Raw genomic sequence first — 20,225 nt, 5'->3', positions numbered from 1 at the left:
ATGCAAAAGAGATTACAATTGGGGACTTTCAATAGGCAGTTCTATAGACCTCTACCTATTAAAAGTTCTGTGTTGTATACAAATCTTTATATTTTGCAACTGTGTTGCTAAAATGCAATACATTTATTTGTTCAACAGGATGATCTATGTTTGAAAAACATGTCTGTTGTAGTTACCTTCCTACACACTAGCGCAAGTTTAGTCATGTATCATCTACATAATGATTCACACAGTGCGTGTCAGTACACATTTATGTGTCACGATAGTAGGCTGGATGTGTCATAAGAGTTTCTAAGTCACAAATAAACATTCTTAAAATACACTGAAAGGATGCAACAGCGATTACATGTGAACAGTATTTTAATTATGAATGAAACAAAGTAGCTGTAGTTCACTTTGGTTTTCAAATCAACTTCATGAATATGGTTTTATTCATTACACCATCTTCATTTTCATTACACCATATTCATTACACCATATTCATATTCATTACAAGATTTGTTAGTGCTGATGTCATGGAAAAATAAATCATGTGATATTTGTGTCAAGCAATGCGTCACAACCCTCCAGAGGATCTTGGTAACTTTAACGGACAATCTGGACTTGGGTATCTTCGACACTGTCTGTATTTAAGGTTAAAAGCAAAACATATATGTTTATAATACTGTTAATTGTCCCTAATTAGTCATTGTAAAGAAGAGAATATATAGAATTCCCATAATGAGGTTTAATGAGACCATTAAATATACTATTTTAATTTCTATTCATATCAAATAAGGATAGCTGATAGGCAAAACACCCCCTACTCACCACCAAACATCAGTTAGTGACATGGTTACGTTCAGAATCCTGACAGCTGGGATTCTGGTTTTTAGAATGGCGATGACGGAATTCCGACATTTATCAGAATACTGGTGCCGGCATCCCGAAGGCAAGTAGCAGAGTTAGGGGTTAGGGTTAGGCACTGGGGGAGACAGCTACACCTTGTACAAACCATGAGAGACTAACCCATTCACTGCTGTGTCTTCTCCCACTGCTATACTAAGCCTACCCTGGCACATTTTGAGCTGGTCACTTTTCTGCATCAGTGTTAATAATATTTCAGTGCTGTACCCACACAAAACCTACAATTGTATTTTCCAAATATATAGTTGATTTCATTATGGCATCTGATACAGCAAAGAAATCTGTCTATAAAGTAAAAATGTGTATGGGTTTTATGTTATGATTGCTTATTTGTATGGTGACACAGATTCCATAGCATAAATGCAGTAAGTATAATAGCAGGTAAGTGGGGTACAATTGAGCACAATACTAAATGCATGGATGCAATTACTAGAACAAATGGCATAATGAAAGGTTTAGCATCAGATAAGATAAAGGCCTGGCAAGGCACATACAAGGTAGGCAGCAGTGATCAAACCTGAGATGGAAGCTATTGGCACTGTTGCTTTTTCCTCTTTGCTGGACTCGCTTCTTTCACCCTTCTCTGTCTTGTCCTGAGCAAGCCACTTCCCTGTACAATGCCTCCCTTACTCCTGCTCTTGACTCTGTTGCTCCGGCAATAACTACTCACCCTCGCAGATCCACACCACAACCCTGGCATTCCAAATGCACCAGATATCTGCAAAAGTGTTCAAAAGTTGCTGAGTGCCAGTGGAGGAAATCGCGCTCTATGGCAGACTTCCTCCATCTCAAATTTATTCTCTCATCCTACAGTGCTGCCCTGTCCCTCTCCAAACAATCATATTTCAAGAACCTCATCTCCTCCCAGTCCGCAAACCCCCCGCGTCTCTTTGCCACTTTCAACTCCCTCCACTGCCCTTGTCCTCCTCGCCTCCCCTCCTCACTCTTTGCCCTTGACTTTGCCACCTACTTTACATCTAAAATTTACTCCATATGTGAGGACATCTTATCCCATCAGACCCACAGCACTCCTGCCCCTCCCTTCCCTGACCACCCCTCCCCTTCTGTCTCACCAACTCTGACATCCTTCTTCCCTGTTTCTGGAGAGGTAGTCATGGCCCTCATCTGGTCCTCCCCTCCTTCCACCTCCCCCTTGACCCTATCCCTTCCCGTCTCCTCTGTTACCTGTCTCCCTCTGCCTGTTCCCATCTTGCCCACCTCCTCAATCTCTCCCTATCATCTGGCACTGTCCCTTCTGCATTCAAACATGCCCTTGTCTCCCCCATTCTTAAAAAACCTACCCTGGATCCTAACATACTCTCCAACTATCGACCCATCTCGACTCCTTGAGCGTATTGTTTACAATCGCCTTATCACCTTTCTTTCTTCCCACTCCCTCCTTGACTCATTTCAATCTGGCTTCCGTTCTCTCCACTCCACTGAAACTGCCCTCACGAAAGTCAACAATGACCTCCAAGGGCCACTACTCTCTGCTCATTCTTTTTGACCTCTCTGCTGCATTTGACACTGTAGAACACCCTATCCTCCTGTAAATCCTTCACTCTCTTGCCCTCTCCTGGCTGTCCTCCTACCTCTCTGATCGTTCCTTCTCTGTCTCCTCTCAGGACTCCTTTCCCCCCCCCCACTTCCACTAACAGTAGGAGTTCCCCAAGGTTCTGTTCTTGGACCTCTCCTTTCCTCCCTATATACGTCCTCTCTAGTTGAACTCATTAACTCTTTTGACCTCCAATATCATCTCTATGCTGATGATACTCAAATTTACCTTTCCACCCCTGACCTCTCCCCCTTGCTTCTTACCCGTATCTCCAACTGTCTCTCTGCTATCTCTTCATGGATGTCCCAGCGCTTTCTTAAACTTAACATGTCTAAGACTGAGCTGATCATCTTCCCACCCACTTCCATTACCTCACTTCCCACAATATCTTTATCTATTGATGGCACAACTATCTCCTCTATCCCCAAAGTGCGCTGTCTTGGAGTTATTCTTGACTCCTTCCTCTCCTTTAAACCACACATTCAGCACCTCTCGCAGTCCTGCCGCTTCCACCTAAAAAATATTTCCAGGATTAGACCCTTCCTCACCCAAGATGCCACTAAAACCCTCATCCACTCACTGGTCATCTAAAGATTGGACTACTGTAACCTTCTCCTAGCTGGCCTCCCAGTCTCTCACCTCTCTCCACTACAATCGGTCCTCAATGCTGCTGCTCGGCTCATCTTCCTCTCCAGACGTTCTACATCTGCTTCCCCTCTCCATCAAGCCCTACACTGGCTCCCCTTCCCCTTCAGATGCCAATTCAAGGTTCTTACACTCGCCTACAAAGTCCTCACTAAATCCTCCCCCACATACATTCTGACCTTCTCTCCCTTCACACTCCCGCTCAACAAATGCATGCCGCCTCTTTTGCCAACTGATTACTTCCTCCCACTCCTGCCTCCAAGATTTTGCCTGTGTTGCTCCCTACCTTTGAAACTCTCTCCCTCTCCCTATCAGACTCTCCACCTCACTGCATATCTTCAAACGGGCTCTCAAGACCCACTACTTCATCAAGGCCTTCCAGCTCTCATCCTAACCCACATGATACTCTCTCCTCCCTATCTTCCCCTTCTGTGTCACGCCTGTCTTACCCCCTCCCCCCCTTTAGAATGTAAGCTCTCACGAGTAGGGACCTCTTCCCTCATGTGCTTCTCCTTACACTTTCTTCTACTCCTTACTCCTCATAAGGGCACCTAACACGTCTCTGCCAACTCCCTGCTGCTTATTGTGAGTGTTTTAATCACTATTGCAGCAATGTATATAATGTCCTTCACTGTACTGTAATTTACTTGTTTGTTTTTGGGGTTTTTTTTGTTAAAAATTAAAGTTGGATAATACTGGGCACCAGTAGATGAGTTTTGATGCCAAAGTTCATATTCAAGTGGCAGGATGCCCATGTGTCCAGATTGGTTGTGGAGCTGTGGTTTAGAGCTGTGTGAGCAGCTACCATCCTTGGTGATCTCTTCCACCTATTCTGTAAGCATATGTGTTTTTGTTTATTGTTTCTTGCTAAAATTCAATAGAGAAACACATTGGGCCTCATGCCGAGTAAATCATTCAGGCTACTGTAGACCTGGGCAGATATGCAGCCCGAAGTCTGATTCATCTCAGTATGTTTCCAATATTTGTTTTGGTGTACATTAGGGGTAACAAGCATGTATACATTTGCCCCATGATAGCGTACTAAAGGGGAGAGATGTGTTTTGTCAGTGTTGATAGTAAATGTTCATATTACCCTATTTGTACACAATATGATATAAATGTCATATACAGAAGAGACACAATAGTATCTTCACTGTCATAAAATACACTTTCTCTACTCTGTACAGCTACTCAAATCTGGATATACTGTATGCCAGTGATATATAGCTGAACATATGCACATAAATTAATTTTTTATGTCTGCTTCTTTTCCTGGATATTGTCGGGGTGGAAATCCATCCATCTCTACTCTACATAAGCCCATTTGTTGGTAAGCTGGAAAGATGACTGCCATAAGATGTGGGAAGCTCAGACATAAAGCCGCAATATATGACCTGCAAAATGCAGCCTACTCTGAATCATACCCTTTGTTTCTAACGTCTACAGTTTTGATTTGCAGGTGTAGGCTAATAGTACTAAGCCACTGGTGTCATTTATTTGGTCTTTTAAGACTATCTAGGTTTTACAGAAAGCTTACCACAGTGGAAAGACAAAATCGCACTAGTGTTTATTTCGGTAATTATGTTTACTTTCTGGTCAAGTATTCCTGATAGCGTCAGTCGGTGGGTTGGGTACAGAATTCGCATTTGAACAGATAGAAGTAAATGATTTGCCACTTCACACAGAAAAAACACATATATTCACAGTTTTCATGAAGACTTGTAAATTGATGTTTAAACAGGAAATTATTGTCAGAACTGATGCTGCAGTTTAGCAGCTAAATTACAAGAAACACTATGCTAAAATTAATAAACTATGTTTCCAATTATGCATTTTTCATTTAACAGTCGATCAGATGTGTGGAATGGAATATATACATGAATACACACAAATTGTGCTATGTACTTCATTGGATGCATTAAATTAATTATGTAACCTCTGTTTGCATGGATATGATACTCATAGTATTGTGCCCTTGTTTTCACCTACCTGATAATGCCCTTCAACCAACCACACAGCTGTATCTCAGTCTCTTTTATCTCAGGATATACAAACACACAAGCAGGTATCCAGTGACAAAAGCTGGCTGTACACAGCTGGATACAGCCACTCGGGCCAACCACTGAACAGCTATACAGAACCACTGTTAACTTTGCCCATGTACTGTACATGCAGAAGAAAACCAGGAGGGTACCATTGGCATTGGTACACAATCAGATGCGGTCATCAACCAACTGTAAATATAATCTGTCCTAATCAGATGTTGATCCATATCACCTGTCTTTTTGTACCCATTCACAGAAGAAAATGTGGAATCTAAGGGGCAATATTGTCATCATTACTCAGAAAGTAAACTCTGATAGCCCTACTAATGACCCCACTCTTATGCTTTTTTTGATGGTATCTAACAACCATAGGTGGTCACACACATTGTGATCACAAAGCAGACTGTCTGTGGGTGGCTAGGTTGGTCAGATCCGAGTGATGAATGATCAGACTGAACAGCTGGATCCATAACACGGCTCCATAAGGGCTGATACAATTGATAGACACAATGTAATGTACACACATGAGGCCTGATTCCGAGGTGGAGGCTAATCCTGCTGTGGCTACGAGTACTGAAAAGTTATGCTAATGCTGCAGCTGCTGTAAAGTGTATAGAGAGACCCCCTGGCTGTGTCTTTAATCTGCCGCACATTATTTGCACATATAACTTCTGAGCAACCCCTATTGCTGCTCAGAATGTCTGTCGGAAGTAAGCCGCCAGGGCCAGTAAAACTACGTACAAAGAAGTAGTCGCTGCCTATAAAACGGTCACGACACATGCGGTTGACCATCTCCACTACCTCCCAAAAACCACACGTCTTCCTAATACTCACTATAACAGCCATTGATAAACCATCGCGACACATGCGCAGTGCGCCTCGGATGCACGCACAGTACAAATAATATCGGCCAACTGCGCAAACATCAGCATAGCATACACCTCTGACTTAGTCCCATAGATACAGACTCAGGCCACCTATTCTCATCACTGAAGCTCCACATATGGCAGTTTTAATTGCCACATACAGTATATGGCCACCTTGTTGCTGGTCACGTGCTGCCAGCATGCATTACATACGTGGATGGTCCAATAGCTCATTTACTAATATACAATAAAATGTAATGCCTGTGGCTCAGTTTTAAAAGATTTATAGGGAAATTAATACTGGTTCACAGATTGCTAAGGATGGGGTTTGTTTTGACATCCACACTGAGTAGAAATGCTCACACTATACTGGAATATTATAATGCCAATTGGAAATGCCAAGAGAATGATTGGTTATCTTCGTGCAACATGTGTCCACCAGAGGGGGCTCTCTGTACAGCTTGTGTCTGGTGTCGGTGTCCTTTTGCTAAGCTAGGTAGGAGAATAGTGGTCAATTAGGATTATGTAGAGCTAAACGTAAGACCATTTGCGAAGCGTATCCTGTGTGAATTCGCACTGTATCTGGGTGGGGATAGTGGGCATTTGCGAAGATGCAAAAGAAACACTTGCACTGTGCATGCAAAGGAAATGGGTGTATGGCAGGGGATGTAGTTATGAGACCGGCGTCCGCAATGCCACCGATCTCAATACTGACAATAAAATCCCGACAAGGGAGTTAACGTAGGCATCAAAATACCAACATCTATCTTAATCCCGACGGCGGAACGCCGAAGGACGCCAGACCGAACGAGGAAAGTCTGGGGCGCCCTTAGCGCTAGCCACGGGGTGGGAAGGGTTAGGTTTAGGGAGCAAAGCAGGGTTAGGTTTTGGGGGGGAGGTTAGGCTTAGGCACCCCTAAAGGGGGAGGGTTAGGGTTAGGCATCCCCCCGGAGGGTTAGGTTCAGGGTGCGGTAAGGGGGGGTTAGGCACCACCGGGGGAAGGTTAGGGTTAGGCACCACTAAGGGAGAGTTAGGGTTAGGGGGGAGAGGGGTAGGGATAGGCTACTTACCTGCTCTGTCGGGATCTTCTGGCTGTCGGCATTGGGCTATAAACAGGCTGCTATTCAGCCACCGGGACTTCATACTCATTCCGTATGCCCGTATGGTCAGTGTAGAGTCATATATGTTTTAATGGAATGGGATTGAAATACCGGCGGCTAAATCCCGACTGTGAAAGCCCGACAGGAGGAGATCCCGACGCCGGGTGGTAAGCATCCCATCCCTCCCCTGCCCCCCCCCCCCCGGCCCCAACCCTCCCTTGGTGGTACCTAACCCTAAAACTCCCGGGGTGGTGCCTATTCCTAAGTACCCCCCGGGGGTGTCTAAACTTAACTCCCCCTTCCTGCACCCTAAACCTAACCCTCCCGGGGGAGTGTCTAACCCTAACCTCCCCCCCCAGTCGCACCATTGAAACTTGCGCCAGCCCCATGCTAGGTGCAGATTATCCATCAATACGGCCTCCAATGTGAGTGATCGAGCGTCTGAGTACACAACCAGTTCATCAACACACCTGCGACACTCCCATAGCACGCCCATGAGGCGATCATCTGCGTGCATCTGAATAGCCACATCACAGCCTATGAACGCCCAGCGCATTTCCTATGCACTTTGGCTACTGTGCATCTAAATTGCAACTGCATCTCTGTGTGTACACATCGTGGGATGCAATCGTTGTACAAGTTTTTAAAGCAGTAGCAAAAAGCAGTAGAAAAAAATCACTCCATGAACATCGGCATTGCAGTCATCTCAGAATCGGGCCCATAGTCTGCAGTAGAAGCTTCTATATATTTTAGTCACACATGGGCCAATCACTTTATGGTTCCTGCCACAGTCAGACTATGAGAGTGCTAACTGAGATGTCAAAGGAGAAACTTCACTTTTTGGAGATTCTCATGTCTTAGGGCCTGATCCAGAGATGGACGCAGTACTGATATATACGCAGTTGAGTGATGTTTTGCTATGGTTCAGTAGCGAAAAGTCCAGAAATCCCAAACTGTGCACGCGTGTACCAATGTCCTATGCTATTCGCTATTCGCAATTGCCTATGGAATTACTGACATTTGAGAAGGGGTTTGCGATGCCTGGGTGTATCAGGGTGGAGACGGGGAGGTGACCTAAAGTGATCACAAAAATGGGTAATTTCATGGATGTGTTATGAGAGTGTCGCGGGTATGTCTGTGAACGCTCCAATTTCAATGCTTTAGGGGACATGTTTAGAGTAAACCCTAGGTTATTGCAATGTTGAAGGTGTTGAAAATCGATGTTGGAATTTTTACAAACTCCCTCACAATTACACAGACCACACAGCCTGACAGTAGGAGCATAATTTGCAGCAATTATCTCCCCATCCTGCCCACTTCACTAGGAAGTGGGTGAGATGCGGGAGATCCAGATAATCTTCCAGGGGTGCGGGGGGCTCCTCGAAAATTCGGGATCCAAAGTTCTGTTATATATGCATTACCAGCCATCTCTGAATCAGGCTGTTAGATCCACAGTTCTGTTATATATGTATCACTAGTCATCTCTGAATCAGGCCATTAGACCTAAAGTTCTGTTATATATGCATTACCAGCCATCTCTGAATCAGGCCGTTAAAGCTAAAGTTTTGTTATATATACATTACCAGCCATCTCTGAATCAGACTGTTAGCATAGGCAAACGCAGGAGGGGTTGCCGTCTGCCTGGAAACCCCCCTCCCCAGCACACACCATGACCACAATAGAAATAGTAATATAATAGAATGTTACTAGTGCTGAATGTTCTTCTCAGTATCACTAATGAAATGCTTAGCACCAACTGTGAATCTTTTAAAATGCGTCAGCCAGTAATAAATTTACCTGTATACCAACTAGGAGATGTGGAAAACATGCACTGTTAGGGGTGCACTGCTATAGACAATCAATAGGGTTAATAATTAATACTGTATAATAATACACTATCCAGTACATAAGGAGACCGATATGTACATATATGTCCAGGGCAGTGTGAAGTTCTTCTGCTGCTCCCTCAGACTCCCGGACTTGCTCCAATGCTCAAGAATGGTGCCCACATCTGAAAAAAAAACATTCTGCTCAGACAGGATGGACCTACTGCCGCATCTAGTGGCATACTGTGATCGCTGGTTCTGTATATGCTGGAATTATGCAATACAATATACTTTGTATGTAACATATTAAAGCTGGATAAGTGCTAATTATGCCCTCTTCATGGACAGGCCACACTCACTCTAAAATCAAGCATTTGGAAACCCCCCTCTGCGTTTACCACTGGTTAGGGGCTGTTAGATCCACAGTTCTGTTATATATGCATTACCAGCCATCTCTGAATCAGGCCGTTAGACCCATAGTTCTGTTATATATACATTACCAGCCATCTCTGAATCAGACTGTTAGATCCACAGTTCTGTTATATATGCATTACCAGCCATCTCTGAATCAGGCCGTTAGACCCACAGTTCTGTTATATATACATTACCAGCCATCTCTGAATCAGGCCGTTAGACCCACAGTTCTGTTATATATACATTACCAGCCATCTCTGAATCAGGCCGTTAGACCCACAGTTCTGTTATATATACATTACCAACCATCTCTGAATCAGGCCGTTAGACCCACAGTTCTGTTATATATACATTACCAGCTATCTCTGAATCAGGCCCTTTGAGCTAAAGTTCTATTATATATGCATTACCAGCCATCTCTGAATCAGACTGTTGGATCCACAGTTCTGTTATATATGCATTACCAGCCATCTCTGAATCAGGCTGTTAGATCCACAGTTCTGTTATACATGTATATGCATTACCAGCCATCTCTGAATAGGGCTGTTAGATCCACAGTTCTGTTATATATGCATTACCAGCCATCTCTGAATAGGGCTGTTAGATCCACAGTTCTGTTATATATGCATTACCAGCCATCTCTGAATAGGGCTGTTAGATCCACAGTTCTGTTATATATGCATTACCAGCCATCTCTGAATAGGGCTGTTAGATCCACAGTTCTGTTATATAGGCATTACCAGCCATCTTTGAATAGGGCTGTTAGATCCACAGTTCTGTTATATATGCATTACCAGCCATCTCTGAACGTTAGAGCCAAAGTTCTGTTATAAATGCATTACCAGCTATCTCTGAACGTTAGAGCCAAAGTTCTGTTATATATGCATTACCAGCTATCTCTGAACGTTAGAGCCAAAGTTCTGTTATATATGCATTACCAGCCATCTCTGAATGAGGCCCTTAGATTGAAAGTTCTGTTATTTGTGTATCAATCTAGGTCTCTGTTTTTATCTTAAGTTTTTAGAGCTATGTGCTTCAGGGCCTCATATTTTTAATACTATTAGCTAGATTTTTTTAAAATGTAACTGTGTACAGAGGCACTGACCAGACAAGTTAAATCAATGGTCAGTTGAAATTACTCTGTCCAGCTAAAACTGGATTGTCAAGTCAATTCTCTGACAGTTGTCTCTGTGCTGCTTTTCATTTCCAGCTTGTTGAATCAAGTTACTTATAGAATTTGCCTTACCCTTGCAATTAAATCTGTCTTGGAAGAGGGCCGCTGGGGCATGTATGTTCCCCAAGCAGTTTAGAAAATGTCAGATTGTGTGTCTATAATGTAGTGCACCTGCAAATGATTAATAGCCTATTTATATAACATATTGAATGATTGCAGATTTACAATGAACTACATGTGTACAATTTTACATGTATGACGGTCATTAAGGGGCCTATTCATCATCGGGGGCAGTATGGCCCTCGGATGATGAAGTATTTACCTCGCCGTTGGGGATACTTTAGTATCCCCCTCGCCGCGGAGGGTACTTAACACCAGTGCATTTAATCATTGCTGCAGTGTGAGGACAGCTTCTCTGTAATACCCCTTTTACACCGGAGCTAAAACCCGGGTTTTTGAAGGGTTAACCCGGGCAGCTCCCTGGTGTAAAAGGGCAGAGGGTTGGATCGCCGGGTCGAGTGACCAGGCAATCCAACCCAGGTAACTAGCAGGGTTTAACACGGGCGTAGCCCGTGAAACCCTGCTATGGGAACAGCGCACTCCGGGTCACGAAGACCTGGAGTGCGCTGCTAGCCGGCCGATTGGTCCGGCTTCAGTGGCGCTTGGAGATGACGTCATCTCCAAGCGTCCACTTTCACTCCGCAAAAGCCGGGTCTATGCAGACCCGACTGCGGTGTGAGTGGCGCTGACTCGGGAATATCCCGAGTCAGCGCCGGCAAAATTCCGGGTCTGATCCGGATAGGAACTTTGTTCCAACTCCGGGTCAGACCCGGAATTTAGGTGGAAAAGGGGTATTAATCTGCTGTCCCCGCGATTAGTGGCACAGCTACACAAGTAGCTGCGTTACTTACCTGTCCCCGTGGACGGCTTCTGCCTAAGGTCACGCATGTGCAAAGCTGCTGGGGAGTCAGTGAGGAGGCAGTGGACGGATCCGCTCAGATTCTTCTTCGCATCACCAGGCGGGGGATTCGAGAACAAGCCCCATCTTTCATTTTTCGTAGTTTGCAGAATATCAGGTGGTCCTATTTGGACCCCTGATGATGAATGGCCCGGTAACTTAAATATGCAGAAACTAGCGTTTCCGCATGGTTCCTGGACCATTTAGCGTATGATAAATAAGCCCTTGAATAAGTCTCTTTTCAGTTTTCACCAATGTGATCATGTATAATCTAACAACCTCCCATGGTGCTTTGTTCTGTACTGACCAGGAGCTATGGATCATTAAGATAAATGCTTTAGCTGCATTCAGGATTCATTCAGCATTTGGCCAAGGTGTGCAACTATAGACAAAGCATTCCTAATACTGCTAAGCACCGTGTCCTAATCGGGTTCTGAATCTGATGCAGGTTAAAAAAAATTAAACTGCAATCAATTGTGCTGCTGTGAAATCAGTGGTCCTGTCACTGGTAAAATGGCTATCACATATCTCCGATTGTAGCCGCTCTGCGCCAGCGCAGGACCCATACGGCACATATGCAGTACGAGCATGCGATCCCGCATGCAGAGCTGCAGCAGACTGTCAGTAACTGACAGTCTGCTACCGTTTCTGGGCTCGCTGCCGTTGTGATGGGCGGGAGGAGAGGCCAGGATCTCTGTCCGCTGATGTAGATTTCCTTGCCTCTAAACAACGGCGATCGCTGGCTTGAGAGACTCAATTGTCACTAAACCGGCAGAGGATCACGCCGATGATCCGATGCTGAGTCCATGGATGCAGCTCAGATCAGTAATGCATGGAGGAGATATGACACCTCCTGCTGCATTACCATATTAGTGCTGTTGCAGCTGCTACCATGTTAGGAGCTGCAATAGCAAAGCTGTCCGAGCCTGAATCACCCCCATTATCCTTTATTTATAGGCACCACAAGTGCTCTGCAGCTCTGCACAAAATACATACATAGTAGGACAAAAACAAATTGTATATAGCAACCATTATCTACATAGTTTTGCAAATACAGTTTCTAGAACTAGTAAACCTGCACTGGTTTGGCCTGTACATCAGTTGATGGTGGCATATTATATTAGATATGCATACATTTATTTAGTACACATTTTGAATATAATGATTCAAAAATTTAAAATATACATGGTAAGTATCTAATCGTACATTCCTAAAATCAACATAAATCAAACGGCAAACAATTTAAATGCATCAGGTCTGAATTGCATAACTAATTAATAAAAGTCTCAGGTAGTAAAGACTATGGGCCGTATTCAATTAGCGGCGATATTATTGCACCTGCGATAATATTGCCGATTTTTCGCCGATATCTTCGCATCGACGATAATTTATCGCCGATTTTCATGTAAAAATGGATAAAACTTTTCTCCGTTTTAAAAAAGGGGGAAAATTTGCAAAAGCCCTATTTTTGTGTAAAAATGTGGGGATTTACGGCCGATTTGGGGATGATTTCGCCAACGACGGCGAAAAACGGCCTTTTTCGCCTAAAAACTAGAGAAAATTTTTCTCCAGTCTAGGGCAGACGAAAAAATTAGCAAAATCCCTATTTTTGAGTAAAAATGTGGGGATTTCTTACAGAACCCTTTGGACAGCCCCCCTAATGATACTTTTTCGTGAAAAAGGCATTTAACATATTGGGTCTGGTATTTCAGAGGGTCATAAGGATGCACCAAGTGTTTTAACATCGCACGTGACTGGCGCAGGTGGTTTTTTAAAACCGCTAAAAAACGCCTGCGCCAGCCACGTGCAATGTTTAAAAAACTTGGCGCATCCTTATGGCCCACCGACCTACCAGCCCCAATATGTTAAATGCATTTTTTCACGAAAAAAAAAAAAAAAATTGACCAAAATTTCAGCGGTCGTTTATCACCAAAGTACGCAATTTACGAATTTTTTTTAAGCTAAAGTATCATTAGGGGGGATGTCCAAAGGGTTCTGTAAGAAATCTTTAAATTTTTACACAAAAATAGGGATTTTGCACATTTTCCCCCTTTTTTTAAATGGAGAAAAGTGTTTTCCATTTTTTACATGAATAATCGCGATAATATCGCCACACAATCGGCAATATTATCGTTGAATACGGCCCTCCCGCCTCAGCCATCACTACCTTGCTTACTTCCTGCACTCGGGTCCCCCTCTACACACTCTTGCCTCATGTCATCTGTCTGTCTCCACTCTTTCCCAGATTGTAAGCTCCTAGGAGCAGGGTCCTCTTCCCCACTGTCTCACAGCCTTCTTCTCTAGCACTTCTGTGACAGCCTTCACCTTCAGAGCTGTACTGTGTATGGAGAATTGTGTTGCTAATTGTTACTTGTGCTCTGTTTATATTTTGGTTACTGTATTGTAATGTAATGTTCTGTGTACCCTTTACTGTATGTACGGCGCTGCTGACCAATTGTGGCGCCCTATAAATAAAATTTTATAATAATAATACGGCCCTATATCGCAAGTGGCCCCATTCATGTTAATGAAGGACAGAACGAGTTGTCGTTCGTTCCTTCATAACATCGCTCTAATGTGTATCCACAGTACCATATGTCGGCCGACGGACCGACATGTAGACCCCGGTTTACATCGTCCTGTGTACCTAGCTTAAATAGCCAATCTCAACCTGCAGTGTAGTCCAAACACTCCAAGGTTGCAGCTGTATAAAACTCAGATACAGTATCTGTAGTAGGTAACGGAATCAAATAAAGCACTGTTCATTGGAAGTACCAGATAGTGGATCTTAAAAGAGCATCAATGCAGTTGCTTCATAATGGGAGATTTTATGTGTGAGTGTTGAAATCCATGTGCAGATACATACAATTGAACCGTTATAATGTAGCTCACTGCTGATAAACCCTATCCGTCTGGACAAATGACTACATTTAGGATGGTATAAGTTGTGAAATATAGGTACTCAGTGTAAGTTAAAACGGCACCCGAGGATCACACAGGCCCGAACAAAAGTCCATTCATTCATTCATTCCTGATATAGTATATTAGATGAAAACCGTGCCAAAGGGAAACTGTATATCCAATATAAGTGCTCACAGCTAGCCAGTTGGAACTGGAACAGTAATATCCTGAACTCTACTCAAGTGGAGTTTAAAAAATAACAATGGCCCTCATTCAGAGCCGCTCGTTAGCGGCAGTACGCTCGTTCCGAGCGATGTTTGCACATCTGCGCATGCGTACGGTTTTTAGTACGCATGCGCGAACCAGTCAGTGCGGCCAAAAATCGTTTGTACGCTATATAGCGAGTGCCTGCTATTTTGAGTGACAGAATGAGGCGTATGTGGGTGGTAACAGGGGAAGGTGCTTGAAAATGGGGAGTGGAGATCCGAACGCAGGCGCGCTTAAAGGTCAAAACGGGCGTATTATGGGTGTGCATAATTAATACAGCAGCGTCATTGACCACGTCACTGGGTTATTTTATAGCCAGAACTGCTCGCAAATTTGTGGTAGCAAACACCAACCACAAGAATAGCGAGCAGTTCATACGCTGCTCGATGTACTCGATTAATCTAATAAATAGCGGACATGACGTATGGTGCGAGCGGCCAGGGGGCGTTTTTAACAAATAAACGAGCGTATGTTTTGCTCGCTCGTTCAGACTTAGAGGTGTGAACAGACTGCAATTTGCGAACGGATCATTTGAATAGCCACCCCTTGTTTTTGAACGAACGACCGCAAATAGCGAACGGCTCTGAATGAGGGCCAATGTCCTGACTCTCTCCACGTTCAACGCTAACAAGGTAAAATAGAGCAAGATGAACATACTTGGTTAATTTAGGTATATCATCCAGCTCATTTATACATATCTTTGATAAATATTAAATCCATGACTTTTGTTTGCTTTTTAAGATATTTATCTGTTCACTTTTGGCTCTCTTTAGAAATGAATCAAGTGATTTATTAGCATAACACTTATAATACACTTTTAAATTGAATATAAATATTATTTTGTCTATACATTTTTAGTTAAACATGGGAGCCTAAGTTGTTCTATACGGAAATTCTATATCAAAATGTATGAATATAATTGGTAGCTGCCATTATGTTATACCCATACATTGCCAATGTTAGGGGAGAGCAGGCCAACTGCATCGCCCTCACCAGCATATTCACAGGGGAGCAGACACTGCCGCCCACATGGTCAGCATACTCAGCTCCTGCTGCTGCAGAGATTCCGGTGATCTGATTGGCTACAAAACTAAAACATCCTAGATGAGTAGGAGGAGAAGATGGAGTGCAGTACAGGGCTCACACCCCAGTCAGCAGGCCTTACAGTAAGCAGCTACCATTACCAGAAGTACCTGCACTTAAAATGACCATAATTCTTTAAATGATGTTAAATATACCTTAAAATATAAAATGTGGTAAGATGGTGAGGTAGCGTCCTGTACTGCAAATCTAACATCCAAGCCCTCTCTGCAAATTGAGACCCGTCTGGTATCAATGTGTACTGCCTCTCCATAGAAGTAATATGTTACTATTAAGTATTGTTACATATCAATTAGACTTATTCCCCCTACTACTACTGAAAACTTTTACTAAAGAGTGTCTGTTGCTACTAAAGGTGTGTACACACGTAACGATTTTTTGAGCGATTTAACTATAACGACGTCGTTATTGTTCAATCGTTCAAAAAATCGTTCAGTTTCTGAGTTAGAACAATGACCGAATATCGTTCAAGCGCGCTCCCGTTTGTAGTTCATTTCAGACTGTCCATCATAACGATTTTCGTTAAGGGAAGGAACATTTTTCGTTCATCGTTGTAAAAATCGTTCATTACACATTAATCGTTGGTTACAAAATCGTTGTGTGTGTATGCAGCTTAACAGTGATGTAAATGTCCATTGCTACTAACAGTGGTGTAAATGTCCATTGCTACTAACAGTGGTGTAAATGTCCATTGCTATGTCCATTGCTACTAACAGTAGTGGAGAATACTTAATTATTGGGGAACAATAGGCCCCCAATGATGAATAGGCCCCATAATTTAATATAATAGTATTAATCACACAGGCTCCTTCAGCATTTGTGATGTCACCTTCCTCAGCCAGCCCCCCATCACCTTCCTCAGCCAGCTCCAAGCCTCTCACTACCGCAGCCAGCCTCGGCATGGACGGGGATGTCATTTTGCGATGTGACCTTCGAAGTGACCTATGACAATGCGTCACCAGTTGCCCGAGCCGCGACTGAGTCTGCAAGAGCCCAGTACAATGTGCACTCTGCACGAGTTGCATGCAGAGGGAGCAAGGAGAGAAGGGAGGAGGGGTGCTGCTCTCTCTAAACTGTGGTACTGTGCCCCCAAAGGGGTGTAGCCCCCGTTCACCGCACCAGTCTAAAAGCCCTGGAGCCTGCCCTCCGTCACCATCTCAAATTCGGCACCCGGGACACGTGTCCCCTAGCTACCCCTCTTAGCTACCCCGCTTAGTTGCTGTCCTGATCTCAGAGATGTGCTTCACTGTGCATATGTGCGAAAGTAATACTTGCCAACTTTCTGGCTGCCAGGTTGGCGCAGCAGGTGGCGTGGCAGCAGCATTAGTGGGGGAGCATGGCAATGCAATCATGTCATCACGACCCTGCCCCCCCAGATAAAACTGAATTCTGCTCAGTGATGAGCCTAACTGTGATGTTCCTTTCCTCTGCAAGCAGGAAGTGCAGGAATATGCGCAATGGAGGAATAGGGGGCAAACAGCAATTACACTAAGCGCAAAACCATCAATATTAGTAGTACTTATTAAATATATTAATTAAAAGAGTATATCAAAACAAGGTGAGTAAAAGAGTGTGCAGGGCACACATGCCTGCCAGCATAAAAATATCCATGATTGAGTTACTGGTAGAGGACATAGTAAGCAGTAGGCATAGTAAGCAGAATAATAAAGACTAAAGGCCCCTACACATTAAAACGATATTGCCAACAATCTGACAGTTTGGAACAATAATTCAGCAATATCGTTCCGTGTGTATGCACGATATCATGATTTGCGCGCTCCCGTCGGGTTGCCCATCGCTTTGCCTGATCTTTCTGCATGTTCAAATGTCCATAGCAACCAAATCAGATTCTAGCTATTATCTTCTAAAACTGCGTTTTTCAACCGATGTGCCGGTTATTAGGTGTGCTGCGCAGTCATATCTGCCGGTCAGATCTGCCATACTGCTTACCGGGCAGCGCTGAGCTCTTTTGGGAGTCTCAGGCCTACCCTGAGCCAATATGTATGCAGACCCAGCGGCGTCACATCACAGCTCACGCACGCCGTGTTTCCAGGCCGTCAGCTCTGCGGCCACAGCAGCATCTGGAGATGCCCTGCATGAAGGGGAAACATAACCTACCCGCGGCCACCAGCACCACCAACCAGCCTGCCTGCCTGCCCCCCACCTACCCGCGGCCACCAGCCAGCCTGCCTCACCAGCCAGCCATCCCGCCCTTCTGCACACTGCTGACAGCTCTGCTGATGAAGGACAGGTAGGGGCAGAAAACTTTTAATTTATTTTTTATGTGGGAGCCAGTTTGTTTTTTGGGGAAAACAAGTGTTTTTTTTTCTTTGGGGGCCAGCCAATGGTTTTATTTTTTGTGGGGAGCAATGTGGTTTTTATTTTTGTGTCCAGCAGTGTGTTTCTGTGGGGGCCACCCAATGTTATTTTTTTTCTGTGGGGGCCAATGTATGTGCATTTTATTCCGGTGAGAGACAATGTATCAGGGTTGCCTACCCTCCCGATTCGGGCGGGAGCCTCCCGATAAATGGGTGCAGCTCCCGCCCCCCCGGAAAGACAGGCAAGCCTCCCGCCTGCCACCGATCCCCCGAACCCCCCTCCCCATTACCTGCTAAACCCCCGCAGCAGGGGGGCCGCTGACGCGATTCGCTAAAATGATGCGATCGCGTGGCCCCGCCCCCTGCCACGCCCGCAAACCAACCTCAGCTCATTTGGACCCACCCCCTTTTGCCAGCCACGCCCTCGGTTCTGCCGATCTGGCTGCTCCCTCCCGGAAGGAGCAGCCAGATTGTCGGCAAGTATGCAATGTATGTGTGTTTTATTTCTTTGGGGCCAATGTATATGTGTTTTATTCCTGTGAGAGCCAATGTATGTGTGTGTTTTATTTCTCTGGGGCCAATGTTCAATGAAACTCAATTCAGTGCGATGTTGAATAGCCGCGGGAGGGAGCTCCTGAAGCTATTCAATACACCTCGCTGTTTGGGCGGGCAAAGGATTTTTTTGCCCCCTGGGGATGCGAGAAATCCGACAAAAGTGCCGGGCGTGCAGCTGTTTTACTGCTTGGAGCGGCGCTAACAGCCGCGCCCGGCACTTTAGTCAGAGAATGCCTGTTCTCGCGCCTTAACACCCTTGTTAAGTCACGAGAACGGGCATTCTCTGACATAACAGCGCACTGATTTGAATAGCTCCGGGAGCTCCCTCCCGGCGCTATTCAATTAGCGTTGAATCGAATTCCCCCCTATGTGTGTTTTATTTTGCTGGGGTCAATGTATGTTCGTTTTATTCCTGTGGAGGCCAATGTGTGTGTGTTTTTTATATGGGAGCCAATATGTAAGTTTCTTCATAGGTCGCACACGCCGCATCGCCGGATGGTGTGCCTTGACAATTTTAAAATCTTGCGCAGTGTGCCTCAAGTTGAAAAAGATTGAAAATCACTGTTCTAGAAGGTGCTAGTTAAATGTTAAGTAGAATCTGATTGTTTGCTATGGGCAACATCTCTACTTTTAAAAACTCTAATTTTAGTAAATTTACCCCTGAGGGGTATATTTACTAAAGTGCAGGATTTCAGAGATGTTGCCCATAGCAACCAATCAGATTCTAGCTATTATCTTCTAGGTGCTAGATAAATGTTAAGTAGAATCTGATTGGTTGCTATGGGCAACATCTCCACTTCTAAAAACCTGCACTTTAGTAAATATACTCCTAAGTCTGTTTACATGTGTTTTGACAGGCAGCCTGCTAGCCAGATGCTGGCATGACTTGCTGGGGGGAAATGGAATACAGCAACCTGACAGCAACAGATTACAATTGCCTGGAATAGATTAATATTGTTCTGGCCTTACCCGTCTATTAGTTGGATTTTTTTTCTTTGCTCTATAGATACGTCAGGTAACAGGTTATTCACCAAGCAGCAGACGGTGTCCGCATTGATGCGCGGTATTAGCACAAATACTGTTATTTGCTGCACTCTGTTATTTTCCAGCCCAGCTGGCTGATTATCTTCAGCTCCCACTTACACTGCAGCAAAGGTTCCTGGTTCATGTTTTTTACATGAGTCTCCAAGCCTCTTGAAAAACAATGCTCTTTGGAATATTAGTGATTGGGCTGTGTTAATGCTTTATTATAAGGCTTAGGCACGTACCTATATATCAACAATTACAAGCCTTTTACCAAATCTCCCTACAGCAATAAAATATGGGTGAGTAATGCTAAAAAATGAGACGGGGATCTGAGCCTGCAGAGCTGAAGTGAACCTTAAATGCTCCTTCCTCCTATTTTCGAATATGGATTTTCTTCAGCCCATTAACCAAACCAAAATGCATCATGTTTTCCCAAATGTCAACTCCTATACACCAGGGATCCTCTGCTGCTGCATACCCCATCCACAGGTTTTCAGCGAGCTTGTATCCATTGCCTGCTGTCTGTTGAAATATGTATGCTAATTATGCAATTACCCTGATGTTCTCT

Source organism: Taudactylus pleione, unplaced genomic scaffold (genome assembly GCF_031769625.1).
Source record: "Taudactylus pleione unplaced genomic scaffold, aTauple2 ptg000016l, whole genome shotgun sequence".
NCBI lineage: Eukaryota > Metazoa > Chordata > Amphibia > Anura > Myobatrachidae > Taudactylus > Taudactylus pleione.
Note: the sequence above shows the minus strand (reverse complement) of the source record.